The sequence below is a fragment of the Cavia porcellus genome, unplaced genomic scaffold (assembly GCF_034190915.1).
Source record: "Cavia porcellus strain 051 isolate PalLab524CR breed Dunkin Hartley unplaced genomic scaffold, mCavPor4.1 scaffold_10, whole genome shotgun sequence".
NCBI classification, from domain to species: domain Eukaryota; kingdom Metazoa; phylum Chordata; class Mammalia; order Rodentia; family Caviidae; genus Cavia; species Cavia porcellus.
In genome coordinates this window covers 59,712,511-59,733,813 of record NW_026947493.1, presented here as the reverse complement: position 1 = coordinate 59,733,813, position 21,303 = coordinate 59,712,511, and the positions used below count along the sequence as shown (strand labels likewise).

The 21,303-nt window shown below is 38.3% G+C and overlaps 1 pseudogene; it reads right to left on the bottom strand.

The window, feature by feature from the left end:
- LOC100720583 (solute carrier family 7 member 12-like) overlaps window positions 1-21,303 on the bottom strand; it is a 34,825-nt pseudogene extending 13,522 nt beyond the window's left edge.

Here is a 21,303-nt window from a genome sequence, read left to right as displayed (position 1 = left end):
ATAAACAATAGGGAAACTTGTGAAAAATAATCATAAAACCAGAAAAATAGAGAAAGAGTGTATCATAATTTCAGAAATCCAATAGATATTTTTCACTTAGTCACCCCAATATTCACAGGCATAAGGTAAAACAAAAGTGTATGGCCCTGGTTTGCTTCCAACCTCATTGGCAATATGTTTTTAACTCTACAAAAACTTTAAATACCATGAAACATACTGTAAAAATGATGGTCATTAGCATCCTCTCCTGATGGGTGAGTGTTAAGATTTGCTTACTTTTGATAATGCTTTGATTTCCTGTCTTTTTTTATCTGTTCATTTGTGACAGCTCTTTACTAAGTTTTTCATTACAATTGTGTTAGTGAGTTTTTGTGTCTGTTAATATTGGTTTATGTGCATACACAACTATTTATTGTTATTTCTTATTAAAAGGCTGTTATTTATTATTGTTAGAATTTTCCATTGTCAAGTATATAAGTGAACTTCTTTGTCTCTCTCTCTCCCTTTTTCTTTTTTGGTACTGGGGTTTGAACTCATGACCTGACACTTGCAAGGCAGGAGCTTATGCCTCTGATCTAAATCCCCAGCCCCCTTCTTGATCTCTTTAGAACTGCTTTGGCTTTAAGTTCACATTGTCTGCAAATTGAATAGCTACCCCTGCTTTAATCCAGGTTCCTGTTACATGGAATATAGTTTGCAGTGTTTGACTTTCAGCTTATGAATTTCTTTTTGAGTTTAATGTGTCTCTTGTATGCAGCATATTGATGGATCTTGCTTCTTGCTCCATTCAGCCAGTCTGTTTCTTTTAATTGGTGAATTGAGAACATTTACATTGATAGTTAACTGCTATGTTAAGGGTTACCCTTCTGACATGATTTTCTTGTTGTTGGTGCCCTGTCTTTCTCCTCTGCTTAACTGCTTGCAAGTTAAGTTGTTTCACTTGGTTCCTTTTCTCTATTGCTCTTCTTGTGTCTTGCCAATCTCTTTCTAAAATATCCTTCATAGCATTTTGCAGAGATGGTTTGATGTCTTCATTTGTTCTGTGTCAACGAAGTTTCTTAAGTCTCCATTCTCTTTGAAAGACAATTTGGCAGGATACATCAGTCTAGTTTAGATTGTTTTTCTTTTAAGGCTTGAAATGTTTCACTCCAAGCTCTTCTTGACTTTCAGGTTTGTGTTGAGAAGTTTTCTGTGACCCTGATGTATCTTCCTGTATATGTGACATTTCTTTTCTCTACCTGTTTTTAATAGTCTGTTCTTGTGTGAATTTCTGGATATGATTATGGTATGTCTTGGTGTAGATTTATATTGGTTATGCCTATTTGGATTTTATGTATCTCAATAAACTTTTATATAGTCACCATGCAAAACATTAAAACCTCTTGCCTGTTGGAGATTCTTTACCCCTTTTCTTCAATTTTTTTCTTGTTATATATTTACTACATATGTATACATACATACATATATATATATATATATATATGTTACTTAGTAAATAACAGATGATTGGTAATATTTTTTGCTTTTTACATTTGTTTCTTTTTTCACTTATGAAATTTTATTTCTCTTTTGCTAGGGTATAAAGTTTATGAGAGGTATTTTTATAATTTTTTGATTCTTATATTTTCAATTTTCAAAACAATACTTTGTGTTTCATATGTATCAAATGTATAGAATACATGAGTGAAATGAATGTCTAATGAATGTCTTTGTCTGTGACTATTAAAATATAATTACTATTGAAATGCTGTACTCACTTGGTTTAGAACAGATAACTTACATTTGACGAAAATGTTAGTTTCTTACAATAAAATAAATTCTCAATGGTTTGAAAACTTGAATTTTAAAGTACATAACTATAAAACCTTTAAAAATGATATATCTGCAAAGCAATAGAAAGCACTTATTAAAGAGGTTATAAGACATGGATAATATAGAGCATTTATAAAAATTTTGATTGAAAGTAGCATATTTCTCTAAGAAATATAAGTAGTACCTATTTCTATAAGAAAAAATGACAAAAAAGTAATATGCAAAATACAGTAACCTAACAGGAATGGATACGGACACAGTATATAAGATGTACATAATTGCAAAAGAATTAAATCCTGAGTCTATAGTGTTACAGAAATAAGAAAGAGAATAACACAGTCAGCAGGTCATAGAGGGTGACATAAAAAGCCCAGAAGGTAAAAAGCACATGCACAGCCTCTCTACTCTGCAAGGAAATACAAATTAAAACCATAGACAGGAAAGCCATATGCTATGACTACATTATTCAGGTTACTTTGAGGAGAAGGTGTAAGTTTCAAAAAATATTGGCTGGATGATGAGCAGTGTAAAATTTTAATTCATGGAGGTTATCTGGTGAAAGAAGTTTTATATTTTGATAATATGAAGGTACTTGCTTCTGAGATTTAGCTATGCATATTATAAAAATGGGTGCATAGATACACATCAATGAATAGATAAAGATGTGATATTTTTACTCAAAACAGTACTGATAGGATTATTTCCAAAAGATATGAAGTATAAAACAAAAGAGTCCTTTATTCTGAGAACACGGAGAGAGATAACTGACACCCCCTGGCCGCTGGAGTCCGGCGAGCTCTCCAGTGGACATGTGGCATGGGGGGTATATAAGTAGCCTAAGCTTAGGGTAGTGCCCTAGGGCCATTAGAGATACACAGGTATTTCATTGGCACACGTTTGGCGCCAGGGGTAGATTCCTAAGGATGGGGGGAGATAGAATTACAGGTAAATCTCTAGGGCCAGGGGAGATAGGAGCTCCCTGGTTCCGGCTGGGGCTTTTTCTGGCTACAGTGTCCGGTCTGGGCCAAAACTCTTTCATATCCCGTCTTATGATTATTATGAAAAGGGGCGAAGATTTCTCTCTTTAACTACTTCCTGCTGGCAGGGGGCGCTGTGCTGAAGCCTAGGGAAGTCGACAGGATGACGGTTGATGCCCAGGTAGATGCTGATGTCAGGTGTTTTAGCCAGGACAGCTTCACTGGTGAATGCATGTATGTTAGACTGGAAAAACAAAGAGACATGATGCTATGAGGATACATGACACTGTCGTATTTAGGACCCAGGTGAGGTAGAGGGAAAGGTGCCTTTGATTTAGACTTGTCATTCTATCAGGATGACATTGAGGTAAGATCATTGTTACAGTGAGGTAGAATTCTGAGAATTAAGTGTGAGGTTAGAAGGAGTGAAGTTATGAGAGGTGATTACTCCCCCCATCTGAAAATATAAAAGTTAAGAGGATAGGTGTGTAAAACTTGTCTCTGGTCCAGGAGTTGAACTGGAAAAAATCAGGGGAGTAGGGGAGGCATTGGCTGTACCAGTATAGGGAAGGTAAGGGCTTAGGTTTTCAGGGATGTCACATTTAACCAGACAGCTGAGGGTAGAAAGAATTACAACAGTTATCACATAGAACATTATGAAGATGATCTTACACATGATGTGGGAGTCTCTAGGAAAGACTGTTAAGAGTCCTGCTGTAAAAATGATCATTAATAGAACATAAGAAACTAGGAACCAAAGTGGATAACAAAACATGACTTAGCTTGTTAACTGTGGCTTTGAGGCCTTCATGAAACGAAGATGGGTGGGTGACAGAAGATGAGATGACCACTCAGAGTGATCAGGTTTAGGGCTGGGAGGGCACCTTTTAGCCTGAGTGATGTGAAACCAGGATGGGAGTCCAGCAACTTTGACTGCTGTAGGGGTAGCCAAGTAGACCAGATAGGGGCCACTCCACCTTGGTTGTAGTCCTGTGGATTTAGAACATTTGAGATAAATTAGATCTCCTGTGGATATGGGAGGATCTGGTTTGGTCCTCTAGAGGGTTGTGGAAGGCAGAGATCAGCATGTTGTCGCAACAGGTGTCAAAGGAAGGAGAGGACTGGGACATGGTCAGCCAGGGGAGGGAGATTTTGGGGAGTAGGAAGATTGTGGAGTAAGAATGGCCTGCTGTACATAAGTTCAAAAGGACTTAAGAAAGTAGGAGCCCAGGGAAGTTCCCTGATCTTGGCTAAGGCTAAGGACAAAAGTTGAGGCCAAGGTTGGTGTAGTTCTAAAATGAGTTTTGTAAGGTGTGTCTTTATGAGGCCATTTGCCTTTTCTACTTTTCCTGAGGATTGTGGATGGTATGGGATGTGTAGGTGCCTTGTGATGTGTAAGCTTGAGGATACCTGTTGAGTGATCTGAGAAATAAAGGCGGGACCATTATCTCACTAAATACTCTGAGCTAGACCAAACCTTGGAAAGATTTCTTGTAATATGACTTTGGTAACTACATCAGCAGTTTCCCTGGTTGTAGGAAAGTCTTCTATCCATCCTGAAAAGATACAAACAAAGGTGAGAAGATATTTGAGGGTCTTGTGGTGGGGCATGTGTGTAAAATCTATCTGCTAGTCCTGACCAGGGGTGTGTCCTCGAAACTGATGGGTAGGAAAGGAAGGGGGTGCTATGCATCCCTGAGGAGAGGTCCTGGCACAGAGATCACAGGTGTGAGTAATCTTAAGAATGATAGCTTTTAGAGAAGGGTGTGTGACTATTGGGGCTAAGAGTTTGTATAGGGCCTGTGATCCTATATGAAAACAGTTGTGTAAGTCAGTGATGATGTCTAAGGCCTGTTGATGTGGGAGAACAAAGTTTTGATCCCTGAAAAGTCCATCCCTGAGTGTTTTGTATGTTACCTGGTTTATGAAGTAGCTATAACTGCTCTGGTGAATAATTAGGCTGAGGTAGACTGTTTGGGACTAACAGGAGAAGATGAGAAGGGCAGGGCCCTTGTGCAGCTAACTTGGCTTGTGAATCTGCAAAGGCATTGCCTTGAGCAATACGATCTGTAGAGTTTTGGTGTCCTCTACAATGAATAACTGCTGCCTGCTTTGGAAGTTGGGCTGCCTCTAGAAGTTTAAGGATAAGGGGAGCATTAATGATGGGGGTTCCCTGAGGGGTAATAAAACCCCATTCTTGCCAGATAGAGCATGAGAGTGTAAAATGCTAAATGTATACTTTGAGTCAGTGTATATATTTATAATTTTGTCTTTTGCTAGTGTAAGAGCCCTTGTAAGGGCAATAAGTTCTGCCCTTTGTGATGAGGTGCCAGGTGGCAATGGATTTGCCTCTATAACTTTTGACTGGTTAACTTTTGCATATCCTGCCTTCTTTTGGTTGTCTGTGTTTGTTGAACTGCCATCTATGAACCATGTGTCAAAGGCCAAAGAGAGAGAGGTGTGCTACTAATGTGAGAGAAAGGCATAGGAGTCATCTGTAAAAACTCAATACAGTCATCGTGAAGATGGCCCTCTGAGGTGGGGAGTAAGGTGGCTATATTAAGAGGACCATTAGTTGCAATAGAGATGCAAGGGTCTTGAGAGAGAGCTAAATGTACCTGTTGAAGGCAAGAAGGGGTCATTAGGGCAGGGAGCATCTTATGTGAGATAAGGTCACATAGGTGATGAGGTGATTGTACTGTACTAGATTGCCCTAATGTAAACTTTTTAGCTTCCTGTGTCAGGAGGGCTGCACCTGCAAGAGCTCAGAGACAAGGAACCCATCCTTTTACTGTGTGATTTAACTGTTTTGGCAAGTAAGCTACTGCTTGAAAAGAAGGTCCCTTTTTGTGTCCTAGTACACCTATAGTGTTGTGGCCCTGACAAGTAGTGTATAGGATGAAACGTCAGGTGAGATTGGGAAGGGTAAGAGCTGGAGCTTTTAGGAGAGCCTCTTTTAATTTTTGAAAGGAGGCATGTATGGGCCTAGTAGGGTCCAAGTGTTCTGATAAGGGGCCCTTAGTGGCCTTGTAGAGGGGTTGAGCTAGGGCTGCAAAGTTAGGAATCCAGAGATGAAAGAAATTAGCTAACCCTAGGAAAGATGTAACCTGCTGTTTAGTTGTGGGCACCTGGAGATCATGAAGAATTGCCTTAATATCTGAGGTGATGGAGCGAGTGGTGGGGGTGAGAGTGAGACCTAGGTATTTGACTTTTGGGGAGGCTATCTGGGCTTTAGCAGGAGAGACCCTGTATCCACGACTAGCAAGGAAATTAAGAAGACTGGCTGAGTGGTGTATGGCTAACATATGGGGTGGAGAACATAATAGAAGGTCATCTTTGTATTGAAGAAGAACACTAGGTTTGAGATCAAGTTCTGTGAGGTCGGTAGTGAGAGCCTGACTAAAGAAGTGGGGACTGTCTCTGAACCCTTGGGAGAGCACTGTCCAAGTAAGTTGTTGAGACCTGAGAGTGTCTGGGTCAGTCCATGTAAACGCAAAGAGGTTCTGGCAATCAGAGAGTAGGAGGATAGTGAAAAAGGCATCTTTAAGATCTATAACTGTAAAATGAGTGGTGGAGGGAGGGATATGAGAGAGCATGGTATAAGGATTTGGCACCACTGGGTGAGTTGGGGTAACAGCACTAAGGTCCTGTACCAGGTGATAGGACCCATCAGGCTTGAGTACTGGGAGAATGGGAGTATTGTGGGGTTAATGGGGAGGTTTAAGAAAACCGTTGTCTAAAAGCTGCTTAATTACGGGTTTAAGTCCCCTTAAATGTTGGGGAGCTATGGGGTATTGGGGAACGCAGGGAAAAATTGAGGGATCCCAGAGACAGATTAAAACAGGCATGGCATGTGTAGCCAGAGTGGGATTGGATGTGTCCCAAACCATGGGGTCAACCAGAGAAGGAGGAAGAGGGGGGGGAATGACTTTGTGATGCATTGTGAGGCTGTTTGGAGGATTAGGGCTGTGGGGAAAGAGAAAGTGAAGGAAAAATTAAGCTTTTGAAGAAGGTCTCTGCCTAAAAGAGGTGTGGAACATGTTGGGATTACTAGGAAGCTATGAGTAAAGAAGAGAGTCTGGAATCTACATGGGACAGGCCTACTTTACAAAGGTTGATTCGGCTGGCCATCACCTACCACAACAGAAATCAAGGACTTCCTACAAGGTCGTGAAAATTCAGGAAGTACACTATAAGTTGCCTCTGTATTCAAAAGCAGAGATAGTATCTTACCTGAGACCTCCAGTGAGACTTGGGGCTCTGATAAGTTTACCGGAGTGAGGGCTGTGAGCCCCAAGCCCCATCAATCTTCCGCAGCAAGTCCGAGCAGGTCAGTCAGCGATGAATTAGGCATTGACGAAGTCTCCTGTGAGGGCGAGGGATTAGAGGATGGCTTACCTGCTCACTGGCAGCTAGGACAGTCACTCTTCCAATGCCCTTTAAGCTTGCAGTATGGGCAGTGCCCTAGAGGAATACCAGGGTTAGGGCAATCTTTTGCCCAGTGTCCTTGTTTGCTGCATTTGAAGCATGGTCCAGGTGGGACTTGGGCAGCCACACCTTGTTGTGGATTTTTTGTCTTGGGAGCTCCGAGTGCCACTGCTAAGAGGTCAGACTGATATTTAGCAAACTTTAATTTTTGAGCTTGCTTCTCCTCTTTCTGAATCTTATCTCTATTGTTGAATATATGGAAGGCTAATTTAAGTAGATCCCCTTGCAGAGTTTGAGGGCCATGTTCAATCTTTTGTAATTTTGCATGAATATCAGTAGCAGACTGCAAAATCAAATAAGAGTTAACAATAATCATCCCTTCAGCACAGTCTGGGTTCACATTAGTATACTTAATTAAGGTTTCCCAAAGCCAATTTAAGAACACAGCCAGGTTCTCATTAGCCTCCTGGACCTGTTCTAAAAGCTTGTTGTAGTTAGTATGCTTGTGAGCAATCTTATTACAGCCCACAATCAGACATTCAATCATCTTATGTAATTTTGTTGAACCTTATCCATTCTGATAGTTCCAGGTCGGATCTTGGTCTGGCACAGCCACAGGCCCAGGGTCGTTTTCAGTGGTGTTTGCCCTATGCCTGTGGTCAGCTTCTTCTCGAGCTGCTTGCCACAGCTGATTTTGCTTTTGTGAGCTAAGGTTGGTATTTAAAATCACATAAACATCCTTAAAATGTAAACCATAACAATTAGTAATAAATTCAAATTGCCTGATATAATTCTGTGGTTCAAGAGAGAAGCTACCTAATTTATGGGTAATCTGGGATAGATCAGAAAGGGAGAAAGGTACATGTATATTGACCAGCCCCTTGGGGCCAGCTTGTTCTCAAAGCAGTAGCAGAGCCTGAGGAGAAGAATGTGGAGTAGAGGGCCATTGGGCACCTATCCATCTGGTAGACGTGTGTGAGCAGTTATCTGCAGAGCAGTTACAGAGTGGCTACTGATCACCCTGGGATGAGGAAACACAGGCAGATGGCATCTCACTGTGTGCCTTGCAGCGAGAGAATTGCTGCCAGCAACCATCATATGGACCACAACAGGGTGGCTGTTGCTGTTCACAAGAGGAGCCACAAGGGGGTGCTCAGTGACCGTGAGACCCGTCCTAACATGGTGGCACCCATTGACTGTGGGACCCGTCTGAACATGACAGTGCCCATGGACCGCGGGACCCATTTGAACATGGCGGTGCCCTGTCACATGGTGGAGGGCCACCACATGGTGACTGTTCCTGGTGCAAGCTGGAAAAATCATGCTGCTTGCCGGATGGGCACAACGAATGTGATCAAGTGTGGTGGGCGGGCAGCAAAAATGCTTCAGAGGGCAGAGCAGAGCTGCTGGAAGAGGCATGCATCGCAGGAGGCGGAGAGGGAGATGATCACACAGTGAGAAGTAACTTCGGCGCAGAGGGAACAGGGATGGGGGGAGGGGAGGGCGGTCCGGTGTGAAATAAGGACGAGGAACCAGTTTGGGGGTAGGCAGGTGGCAGCCAAGAAAAAATTGGAGGGATATCCTCAAGCATGTCCTGGGGGGCACGATGAAACAAGTTGGGTTGTGTCAGAGCTGCTAAGAGTATTTGTGTGGGGTTACAGAACTTAATGAGAGAAGGGTGTGTTCTCAGAACAATGAATGCCTTGATGTATGGAAGTTCTATTACCCTGTCACTGGTTCGGCAAAAATCATACAGGGTTTGAAGAATGGAGGCATCAAATGTTCCTTCCGTGGGCCAAAGCTTGCTGATAAGTGGGTAGGTTGGCCAGACCTCCTGGCAGTAAAAAGTTAATAGTTTAGCCTTTATGGTACTTTTAATTTTTTGAGTACATAAATTGGAAATTAAGCATTGTAAAGGCATTTTTTGGGAGTTAGAAAATACGTTTCCCATGACTGATTCAGGCAAGAAAAATGCCATGGTCCAGAGAACAAGCCGTCACTGGTTCAGTGTGGGCGGTCCAAAAATCTCTGCTTTGGGCTATCAGAACTCAAAGAATGTTAGAGATTTTAGAGTGTGGACACAGGTTTTCCCAGAAAAAAACCCTGCCCAGGACTGTCCTAAAGATGTGAAAGTGCCATAGACCCACGCAAACGGGGAGAACAGTCGACTGGGGCAGAGCCCAGCGCCAAGAGTTCCCCAGAGAGTGCTCACCTGAAATCAATCTGGTCGGTGGTGAGCGCAGGTGGCTGGTGACAAGTCAAACGCATCTTGGGAGAAGAAAAAGTGCAGAATTAATCCAGGATGTTATCCTGTTCATGAATCGGCTGGGGGGACTCAACTGGGAACTCAAACGAATGTGTCCCAGGAGTCAATTGCCTACCAATTGAGTCATGGCACCAAATGATAGGATTATTTCCAAAAGATATGAAGTATAAAACAAAAGAGGCCTTTATTCTGAGAACACAGAGATAGCCTAAGCTTAGGGTAGTGCCCTAGGGCCATTAGAGATGCACAGGTATTTCATTGGCACATGTTTGGTGCCAGGGGTAGATTCCTAAGGGTGGTGGGAGATAGAGTTACAGGTAAATCTTTAGGGGCGAGGAGATAGGAGCTCCCTGGTTCCAGCTGAGGCTTTTTCCAGCTACAGTGTCAGGTCTGGGCCAAAACCCTTTCAAGTACTACTCAGATATTAATGAAGATAAACTTTGTATGTTTTGAGGTAAATGGATTCAATCTGATACTGTACTCAAGACTGAAATATGGACCAGGGGTTCAGCTCTGCGATTTAACTGCTTTCCTGGTAAGCATGAGGTTATGAGTACAGTCCCTGGAACAAAAAAAAAAATTTGAAATAAATGATATTCACATGTGTAAGCATTGTATTTTCTCCCTGCTGTCAGAAACTAAAATGCACAATATATTGTGAAGTGGGAAAAATTTTTCAAAAGGAAAAATGAAGTTGGATGGTGGAACGGGGAAACGATGTAAGGGAAAAAGGAAAAATTGCACATCAGTTACACTATATTATTAGTGTCTCTTAGTTCATTTAATGAAGTTTTAGCTAATATCAATTTGAGAAATATTAATGCCATGTATTTTAAATTTAATAACTAAAGATAGTGCTATACAATTTATTAATTCATTATTTAGCTGTGATTTTTTGTTTTACAATTTGTTCAACAAAACAAATAAATATAACCAGTAAATATAGGTGAAACAATAAAAAAAATGAAGGTTTTTGCATCAGTGACAAAGTTTCCACTTTATAAAATATGAAGATAAATAAAGGGGACTTTTTAAATAATCCTGAAATATTCTTTTCTTAAAATATTATCAAACAAACAAACAAACAAACAAAAAAAACTTCCACAGATTTTCTAAAAGAGCATCAGAACTCCTGGTAATGAAATGACCACTGAGAAGACAGTCAAAATAAATTGAATGATATGGAAAATATCTAAATGCGTTTTTGAAAGAACTTGAACTGGAAAACATTTTGCACTGTGGCAAACAACTCCAGTGACTCCCTCTGAATGCAAAACAATTACCATGACTTTGATTATTTGTAGACTCATTTCCTTATACTGATATATGTAAAAAGCTGGCTAGGGTATCTCCTCTCTTCAATTGGCTCTAAGCATTGCAAATAAGGCCAGCTGAGGTGCTGCTATGTAATTTCTAAAGCCAACCGACAGTCCTGTTTCCTAGCATAGTGTTCTCCATGCAGAATACATACAGAATATGAGCATGGGAGACGTTAGAGCAAATAGCTCCAGAAATGTCAACTGGGTATCAGTCTCAAGATAAAGAGGCTAAGACTCCCCAGGGCACAAGAGTTTGCATATCAAAACCAAAGGGACAGTCTCCCAAAAGAATTACATTGCTACCTTAATTGGATTATGTAAATTGATCCTTCTATATATCTTTATCTCTGCAATTTATAGAGATGGTATTCTTGGACCTGGCTAGCCAGCTCAAGTTACTCATGTAATTTTGGCCATCTTTATTGCCACTCATCCCTGTGTCACCCTGTTCTTGACAAGATAATAAATTCTGGGAGAGGCATAGGATCAAGGCCTTTGTTCACATGACCTCATGAGGATTGGGCTTAGGACCCCTGGCTGCCCTTAACCTGGAGTATGTCCTGGTGTCTTTTTTCTCACCATAGGTTGCACTGGTGGTAGTAATTTGGAATTAACTTGCTGGGATTCCAATAACATCTCAATGGGATTACAAATATAGCTTTTTGAGAGGATTGAGAGGAAAACTAGAAAGAGGGTTATGATACTTGGATGCCTGTACACAGTATTTGGGATTACAATACTGCATGACAGAAAAAATAATGGTAAAAGAAAATAGACAATGTAGTGAACAGGAAAAGATATTGCCAACTGTTGCAGTCTCAGTAGAGACCTGTAAACATCTGTTAATAATTTTGCATTATAGCAACAAACATATGGCATAAGCATCTTATCAAAAGGAAAGGTTTTATTTTACTCAGTTTTGGAAATTTAACTCGTGGCATTTTCACCCTATTGCCTGGGTCCAGGAGCTGGCATGGTATGACATTGGAGGTGCACATTGGACAATCTCCATTCACCTCATGACACTGAAGAATAAAGAGGGAAAAGCAAAAGATAAAGATCCTAAGCACTATTGAGAGCATGCCCTCAGCAGCCGAATACTTTTCCCAACAAACCACACCATGTTAAATTACCATCCCCAACCAATTGTGCCATTATATGGTGTAATGGTTAAGTTTCATTGGCAACTTGACTTAGGTTGTGTCTAGGGATTTGAAAAGAATACTTTGTGCTTGTTTGGACGAATCATGGAGGCATGATCTTGGGTATACCTGTGTTACCTGAGCCCTTCCTCTCAGGTGCTGCTTCCATGACCTAGTTCCCAGCTGCCATAAACTGAACAGCTTTGTTTCTCCTTACTCTTCTGCCTCAATATTCCTGCATTGGACCCAGAAGTCCATGGACTGAAAAAGCAAAGGTTTTATTTTGAAGCAATGAGTCAGATTAAATATCTCCTGTTCTATACTGTGAGTCTCTGATATTTTATCCCAGTAATGGGAATGTTGACTAATGCAATTAGGGAGCAAGACTTTAGCATTGGATCTTTGCCAAATATTTAACTTCCAATTATTGCACTCAGTATTTAGACACATCCAGTATATCTCTTTTTGACACCTAAAGCAATTGCCCAAACTAACTGCTAATGACAATGCTAAAAATTTATTTTGTAGTTAAACAAAAGCTGTCTGTACTGGAAAATTCATATTGGTTTAAAATTAGCAGCATAATTTGTAATAGCCAAATCATGGAAACAACCCAAATGCCCATCAACAGAGGAATGGATAAAAAATGTTATGGTAATTTTGTATAATGGAGAGCTGGTGAACTCTAAAGAATTATATTATCAAGATTTTTCTGGGTAAATGGATGAGACTTGAGACCATTCTTATAAGAGAAATAAGTCAGACTCATATGTGTAAATACCATATTGTCTCCCTAGTGTGAAAAATTTTAAAAGTACTTAAGATCCAAAATCTACAATAGTAGTTATTAAAGGGTGAGAAATAGCTCATAGAGAAAAATAACAAGGATAGGGAAAAGAAGAATAGGGAAAGGAAAAGAAAAGGGAAAGATATAATTTGTTTATATATAATAAAATGATTATACTACTAATTCTTAGTTTTTGGAAAAGCACAACTAATACTCATATGATTATATTAATTTGCATGTATGTATCTGGTAATCTAAGCAACTCTTTTGAAGATAAAGTATGCGATATTACAACCATTGTTGATTTCCTATAATCTTGCTTTGAAAGTGTATATTGTTATTCTTTTGGGTTTTTTGTTGTTCTTGTAGTTTTTGTTTGTTTGTATCTTGTTTTTATTTTTCTTTTCTGTGCTGTTTGTCTTAATATAAAAAATTTAAAAATTTAAATTTGTTATTAGCACTACAATATATCAATTTAAATATTCCTTGAAGAAATTGAAACATTGAAATCTTTAAAAATCAAACCAGGGCCCCTTGGCCTGCAGCCATGGGATGCTCCTGACCATGACCCTATGCCTGCTCTTTGGGAACCCACCTGCCTCCTGGAGCTAGTACTGAGGTTGATCTCTGGATCCATCCCTTTCTCCCTCAAACTTGGACTACAGCACATTACTGTACTGGCATGGTGAGAGGCTCAGGGACCTCTCACCCAAACATAAGACTTCAGCAGCTCCAGTCATTGTGGTGTTTGCCCCTAAAATAGAGGCTTAAGGTGGATAAATAGGTGCAGAAGTGAAACTTCATCCAACTGTAAAGACCTTGGAGAACCTAGCAAGAGAGTGAGCAATCTATTTCTCCACACAGAGAATATCTGACAAGTTGCGGTTTGTGCCAATAAGGCCTCCTCCAACTTGGAGAAAATTAAAAGCTCTTATGAGACCCCCCAGTGACAAAGTAGGGCCTAATCTGATACCAACACTATAGACAGGGAGATCTGTTGACCTCCAACAACCTGAAAACATAGCAAAAGCAGGACTTACATCAATACTTCTAGTCTAGTTAGCCCAGAAAGAATATGGGACTCACTGAACAGGACCTGTAGGAGGAATTTAGGTGACTGGCTCTCCTCTGAATTGTGTTACCCAGCAACTGAACAAACATCAACCACACAGTAGGACCCTAAAATTCGCACTATGGACAGATGAGACTGCTGGGATTGAAAGAACAAATATTTATCCAAAAGGTGAAAAATGGCAAAATGAAAAGGCAAAATGCAATCTCAAACATCTAGTCCATGAGAAGCAAGTACAGGCGACACTGAAATAGAGGACTTTGAAAGTCATACACCAGAAAGGTCTTAAATGAAGGCAATGAAGTAAAGAAACAAACCCATGAGGCTATAGAGGAAACCAAATTAGAAATAACATTTTACATAAAGGCAGAAATAAGAACCTTCATGAATGGGTTGAGTAAAGGCAGAAATAAGAACCTTTATGAATGAGTAAGATTACCCATAGCTAAAGAAGAAATGGATAAAAAAATTAAGGAGCATGGGTAATTGATTGAAACTTTGAAGTAACAATGTAGTAACAAGCAGAATCCACGAAAGAAACAAAGAAATATCCAAGAAACAAAAAATTCTCTTGACAACTGGCAAAACCATTTAAATGAAGCTGAGCATAGAATTTCATACCTTAGGGATAGGATCACAGATAGTAATCATGAAAGGGTAGAACTCATAAAAACAACAAAGCAGCATGAAATGACAATCAAGTAGCTTCAAGATGATGCCAGGAGAAAAAAATAAGAATTATAGGCATCCACTGAAGATGGAGGAGTCAATGCAAATGACATAACTAAATTATTTGTAGAAGCAATAGCAGAAAATTTCCCAAACATGGGGGGAAATCTGATATAAGTGAGGCATACAGGATGCTAGAAAGTCACATCCAATATAAATTTACAGTCAGACATATAATAATTAAGATTCCAGATATATCACATAAAAACAGAACACGAAAAGCTGTTAGAGAAAAGACATAACTCATCTATTAAGGAAAGCCTATTAGAATCATGGCAGACTTTTCAGCAGAAATCTTGAAGTTAAGAGGAGCTTGGAGTGAAGTATTTCAAGCCCTAAAAGAAAATAACTTTCATCCCAGACTGAAGTGTCCAGAAAAATTGTCTTTCAAATTAATGGATAAAAAGATACTTCAATTACAACAAACAACAGAAGAAATTCATGTCCACCAAACCAATCCTACAAAGAATACTGAAAAACATGCTAGATAGAGATAAAAATGAGCACAATCTGCAGAACAACAACAGAAAGAAACCACCACGCTGGACAAGAAATTAAACAAGGGAGAAAAACAGAAAACCAACAAAAGGAACACAACATGTTCAGTACTTATCAGTGTATCCATAAATGTAAATGAGTTCAATTCACCTATCATACGAAACAAATTGACAGAATGGATCAAGAAACAGGATCCCACAATATGCTGTATAAAAGAAACACACCTAACTCAAAAAACAAAACTGATAGATTAAAAGTCAAAGGATAGAAAACAGTATTCCATGCAGCAGGAATGCAGTAAAAAGTAGGGGTAGCTATTCTGTTTGCAGACAAAGTGAACTTCAAACATAAAAGGATTAAAGACATAAAGAAGGCCACTACATACTTGTAAGTGGAAAACTACAAGAGAAAGAACTAACAATTTAAACATATATGCACCAAATACAGGAGCACCGAACTATATAAGAAAAATACTAATGGACGTGAAAAACCAAATACATAAGAACACAATTGTAATAGGAGAACATAACACCCCACTGTCATAAAAGTTAGATCAACTAGACAAAAAGTCAGCAAAGAAATAACAGAACTGAATCATAACTGTAACTGAATGGACTTAGTGGATGTTTACAGTGTCCTACCCTATCACATCACAATACACATTCTTCTCATCTGCAATGGGACATTCTCTGAAATATACCCTACATTAACCCAGAAAGCATTTTTAACTAAATACAAAGGAGCAAAAATTATTCCATGCATCCTATCTGATCATAGCACACTAAAATTGGAAATCAGTGACAAAAAATGTGCAAAACCTGCATAATACTTGGAAATTAAATTAAAAAAATTTTGAACAACCAATGAGTTACAGATGAAATTAAAGAAGAAATAAAACCATACCTAAAATACAATGAAAATGCAGATACAACATACTGTAACCTATGGGATGCAATGAAAGCAGTACTAAGAGGGAACTATATAGCAATAAATAGTCACATAAGAAAATGGAATGACCACAAATAAATAACCTAATGTTACATCTCCAGCTTCTAGAAAAGGAAGAGTGAGTCAAACTTAAATCTCATAGAAGAGAGGAAATTGTAAAGATAGAGCATAAATTAATGCAATTGAAATTAAAAAAAACAATACCAAGAATTAATGAATAAAGGAGCTATTCTTTTGAGAGAATAAATAAAATTGATAAACTTATGGCCAATCTTATCAAGAAAAAGAAAAAAAACTCAAATCCATACAATAAAGCCTGAAAAGAAGGATATTACTAAAGATTTCCTGGAAATTCAGTAAATCATTGAATACCTACTTTGAAAATGTCTCCTCACATAGGGTGGAAAACACAGAGGAAATAGATTTCTAGGAACATGTTAACTACCAAAGTTCAATCAAGAAGACATAACAGTTTTGAATAACTCAATATTAGCTACTGAAATAAAAAATGTGATTCAAAACTTACCAACAAAAAAAGCTGAGGTCCTGATGGATTCACAGCAGAATTGTATAAGAAATTTAGAGAGGATTTAATGCCAATACTCCTTAAACTCCTCAATGAAATTGAAAGAGAAGCAATCCTCCCTGAATCATTCTTGGAGGCAAGTATCACTCTGAGACCATCCAGAGAAAGACTCAGCCAAAAAGGAGAACTATAGGTCAATCCCCTTAATGAACATTGATGCTAATATTCTCAATAAAATATTGCCAAATAGAATGCAGCAAAATGTCCAGATTATATACCATGACCAAGTGGGAATTATTCCAGGAGTACAGGGAGGTTTCAACATATGCAAATCAATAAATGTAATAAACCACATCAAGAGAGCCAAAAATAAAAATCACATGATCACCTCAATAGATGCAGAATAAGCTTTTGATAAAGTCTAGCACCTTTCCATGATAAAAATCCTTCAGAACCTCACAATACACAGTATGTACCTTAATCTTATAAAGGCCATTTATGGCAAACCAACAGTCAACATTATACTGGACAAAACTGGACAAAAACTGAATACCTTCACTCTAAAATCAGGAACAAGACAAGGATGTCCACTATCACTACTCCATTCAATATAGTTCTGGAAATATTAGCCAGAACAATCAGACAGAGGGAAAAATAAAAGGAATAAAGATAGAAAAAGAAGAAACTAAATTATTGTTATTTGCACATGACATGATACTCTACATAGAAGACCCCAAAAGCTCCATTAAAAGACTGCTAGAGGTAATAAACAAATTCAGTAGCAAAGTTGGATACAAAGTCAACACTAAAAAATCAATAGCATTCCTGTACACAAACAAAAAACTCATTGAGAATTTATGGAAATATAACCTTTCACAATAGCTTCTAAAGAATTGAAATACCTAGGAATCAACCTAATCAAGAATGTAAAAGACATATATGCTGAGAATTATACTACTCTAAAAAAGGAGATTGAAGAGGATATTTTAAAATGGAAGTATATATATTCTGTTCTTGGGTAGATAGAACCAACATTGTGAAAATGGCCATACTCCAAAACTGTTATACAGATTCAAAGCAATCCCAATCAAAATATCATTAACATACCTTACAGATGCAGAGAAAATATTCCTAAAATTCTCCTGGGAACAGAAGAATCCTAGAATAGCAAAGGCAATACTGGCAACACAGGCAAGGTAGGAGACATCTCAGTTCCTGACTTGAAAATATACTACAAAGCCACAATCATAAAACCAGCATGGTAATGGCAAATAAATAGACCTGAGGATCAAATACAAACACTACTACAAAGACACTCAGCTGCCTTATATTTGACAAAGGGGCAAAACATGTTCATTGGGAGAAGGATAGCCTCTTTAATGAATGGTGTTGAAAAAATTGGCTTTCTACATGCCATACACTGAAAATAGACCCATGCCTATCACCATACACTAAACTAAAGTCAAAATGGATCAAGGATCTAAATATTAAAACATAAAAACTAAATGTACTGGAGGAAAAGGTAGGTAAAAATTTTGGTGACACAGAGGTAGGGAGAGAATTCATGAATAAAATGCAAACTGCATGGGAAATACTTCAAAGAATCAACAACTGAGATATCATATTACTAAAAAGATTTGTGCTTCAAAAGAAATCATCAACAACATGAAAAGAAAACCTACAGAATAGGAAAGAATTTTAGTCAGCAATCCCTCAGACAAAGCACTTATACGCAAAACATTTAAAGAACTGAAAAACATCCAAGTCCCCCAAATTCAAAGACCCACTCCAAAAATAGGGGTTGGAGATGAACATACAGTTCTCAGATGAAGTTATACAAATGGCAAATAAATATATGAAGAAATGTTCACCATCACTGTTCATTTGAGAAATGCAAAATAATACAGCATTGAGATTTCATCTCACCCATGAAAGAATGGCTGCCATCAAGAAAAAAAAAAAAACAGATAACAAATGTTGGTGAGGATGACAAGAAAAAGAACACTTTTCCACCATTGGTGGGAGTGCAGACTGATACAACCACTGTGGAAATCAGTATGGAGTTTTCTCAGAAGACTAAGATTGGCACTTCCATTGAATCCAGCTGTTTTCCCATCCTGGGTATTTTCCCAGAAAATTTGAAAAAGTCATGTCACAGTGATATATGTGTACCCATGTTCATAGAAGCACAGTTTGTGAAAGCTTAATCTTGGAAACAACCACAATGCCCATTAATCACAGTGTGGATGAAAAAGATGTGGTATTTCTATAGAATGGAGTACTATTCAGCTATAAAAGGATGGTTTTGAGGCCTTTATAAATAAATGGAGGAAATTTGAGAATATCTTCATTAGCAAAATAAAGAAGACTCATGCTAGTAAATATTGCATTGACTTTCTAGTATAAAAATAGTAAAAACTGACAGAATAATGGTATTCATAATGTATAATAGATATGGCAAAAGTGAAAGTTAAGGAAAGTGCTCTAAAGTTATATAATAGTATGTACAGTGTGTAAGATATATGATCATATTACTAAATTTCTGTTAGATGGTCGAACAGAAGGTTTTGTACTTTCAATGTTTGAGTGTGCAGCCACTGTTTATGCATTGATTTGTATCTTTAACAACTATTGTTAAGGTTACAATAAGTAATGTATCAACTAGTGATTTTATGATGCTAATTTTTTTTCAATTCTATATTCTACTTTTTGTCCTTATTTCTATTTGCTTTTTCTTTTGTTTTCTTTCTTTCAATAAAAAATCAAACCAATTCTACACTTTTCATAGTATGAAATAATAAACAAAGTGTCTCATTAACCTGCCCATCTTTCAAGTAATAATCATTTGAAGTGTTAATAAAATTCTACAGAAATTTCAAGCATAAAATTTATGTGAGTAAAGTAAAGTAAGTTTGATTTTCAGTACAAGGTTTCCAAATATTTTGTTTGGTTATATGCCATAACCAACATGGTTTTTGAAGTTCTTGAGGTGAAGAATTTCGAGAGAATGACAAAATAAACAAGAGGTAAAGTTGAGGTTAGGTGGAGCCCTTGCTCTCCTAGCAGGAGGAAAGAAACTGCCTCTTCACTATATCACCATTTATTTATACATTTTGGCAACGTAATGTCATATGGCACACCATTGTTCTTGCAATGCACTGTTCAGATTGTCTTGGGGCTAGGTGTTCTCTGGGCTGAAACAGCTTCTTCACACGGCTTGCCTAGGGGTATCCTTTGTTCTTTGGAGGGTCATACTGCAGCTCTGCACATGTAGTCAAGTTCTAGCTTCAATGATTCCCAATATTAATATAGTAATTAATCATCCTCAATGAGTTATATTATTATAGAGATTTTGAGTATATTAAATAAGTTGTTTTCTACTCCATGTTTTATTTATTCAAACATGCTGTAACATTGTTTCCAAACTACTTTTTTGATAATTTAGTTGGAACCGTATTATTAGTGTGGGGCATACTGGTAGAGAGATACAAGAGTCTCCTAACACAGCATCTTGTTCACTATCCCAGTCTCAGACACAATATCAATACTTAACAGTGAAATGATGCAGGTAAAAAAAAATTTCTAGACAACTAAATAATGACATAGGCATGAGTTTTAGGAGACAGTGTGAAATCAAAATTAAAAATAGCATTTTACTACTCTAGGGAATATATTCTTGACATGCAAAGCACAATGTCAAAAATAAAGAAGAGGCAAAGCACTGTGTGGGGTTAGAACTGCTTAGGGTAGTAGATTTTGTGGTAATAATAAAATAGTACAACAGAGTTAAACATCTTATAATATTACTGAAAATGATTATACAGACATATTTCTTGTGGAACACTTAAAATGCCTCAGAATGCTGGAATAAAATGTAATAACTTGCAGGAAGTATAGTCATTCTTATTGTCTTATCAAACCTATTGAAAAGTCTATGCAGGGGTAGAAACTGAAGAACACTGAATTCTCCACAGACTCTGTGAGTGTTATGTGGGAATTTAATGAGGATCATGTAGTAAGGAACAGATTAAACTGCACTTCAGAAAGCAAGAGTAACAGATTCAGCCATCCTCATTTCTTCTGCATAGTGTTTTATGCATGCTGCTCACTGTTTTAAGAAATGGATTTACCTGCTATGTTTGTCAGGAGTGTGCATCCCACGTATGGATAGAATCCTTGGAGAATGGCTTCTGCAATTTGCGAGGCATCAGGAAGTTCAGCATCCAAAGCGTTCTCAAGCCTGGACAAGTTCTCCCTTTTTCTGAGTCACTAACAGCACGATCCTGGTTAGGGAAATGAAACAGAGAATAGACATCTTCATCAAAGAACTGAAAGTTTGAAACCAGGACACTGTTTTCACCCCCTGAGTATTCAGAAGTCCCAAGGTCCACAAAATGGCCACAGCTAGGCATTTCTTTGGTAGCTGTGGAGGTGACCACCCAGCATGGAAAGGCTGAATTAGATGGTGAGCTACCAGCAAGCTTTGTGCACTCAGTCCTACTAAATAACCAAAAAAATTGATCCAAACAGAAATGAAAGCGACATGGTTTCCAAGTGTTCTTTTGAGGAGAAAATTATTTGCTCCACACTTAGGGAAGTTGTTCCCCACCTCCACAACACAGAGATCATTGATCATACTGAGTATGGCACAAAAGTACCCACATACTCAAGGCGAGAGGAATGTTCAGCAAGCAGTAACTCAGTACTCCCTTGGGAGACACAAATATTCCCGCCCCTACTGTGGCACTTAATAAGAAGATGTTTCCATGCAAGAGTCCTATTGCTCTTGAGAATTGCAT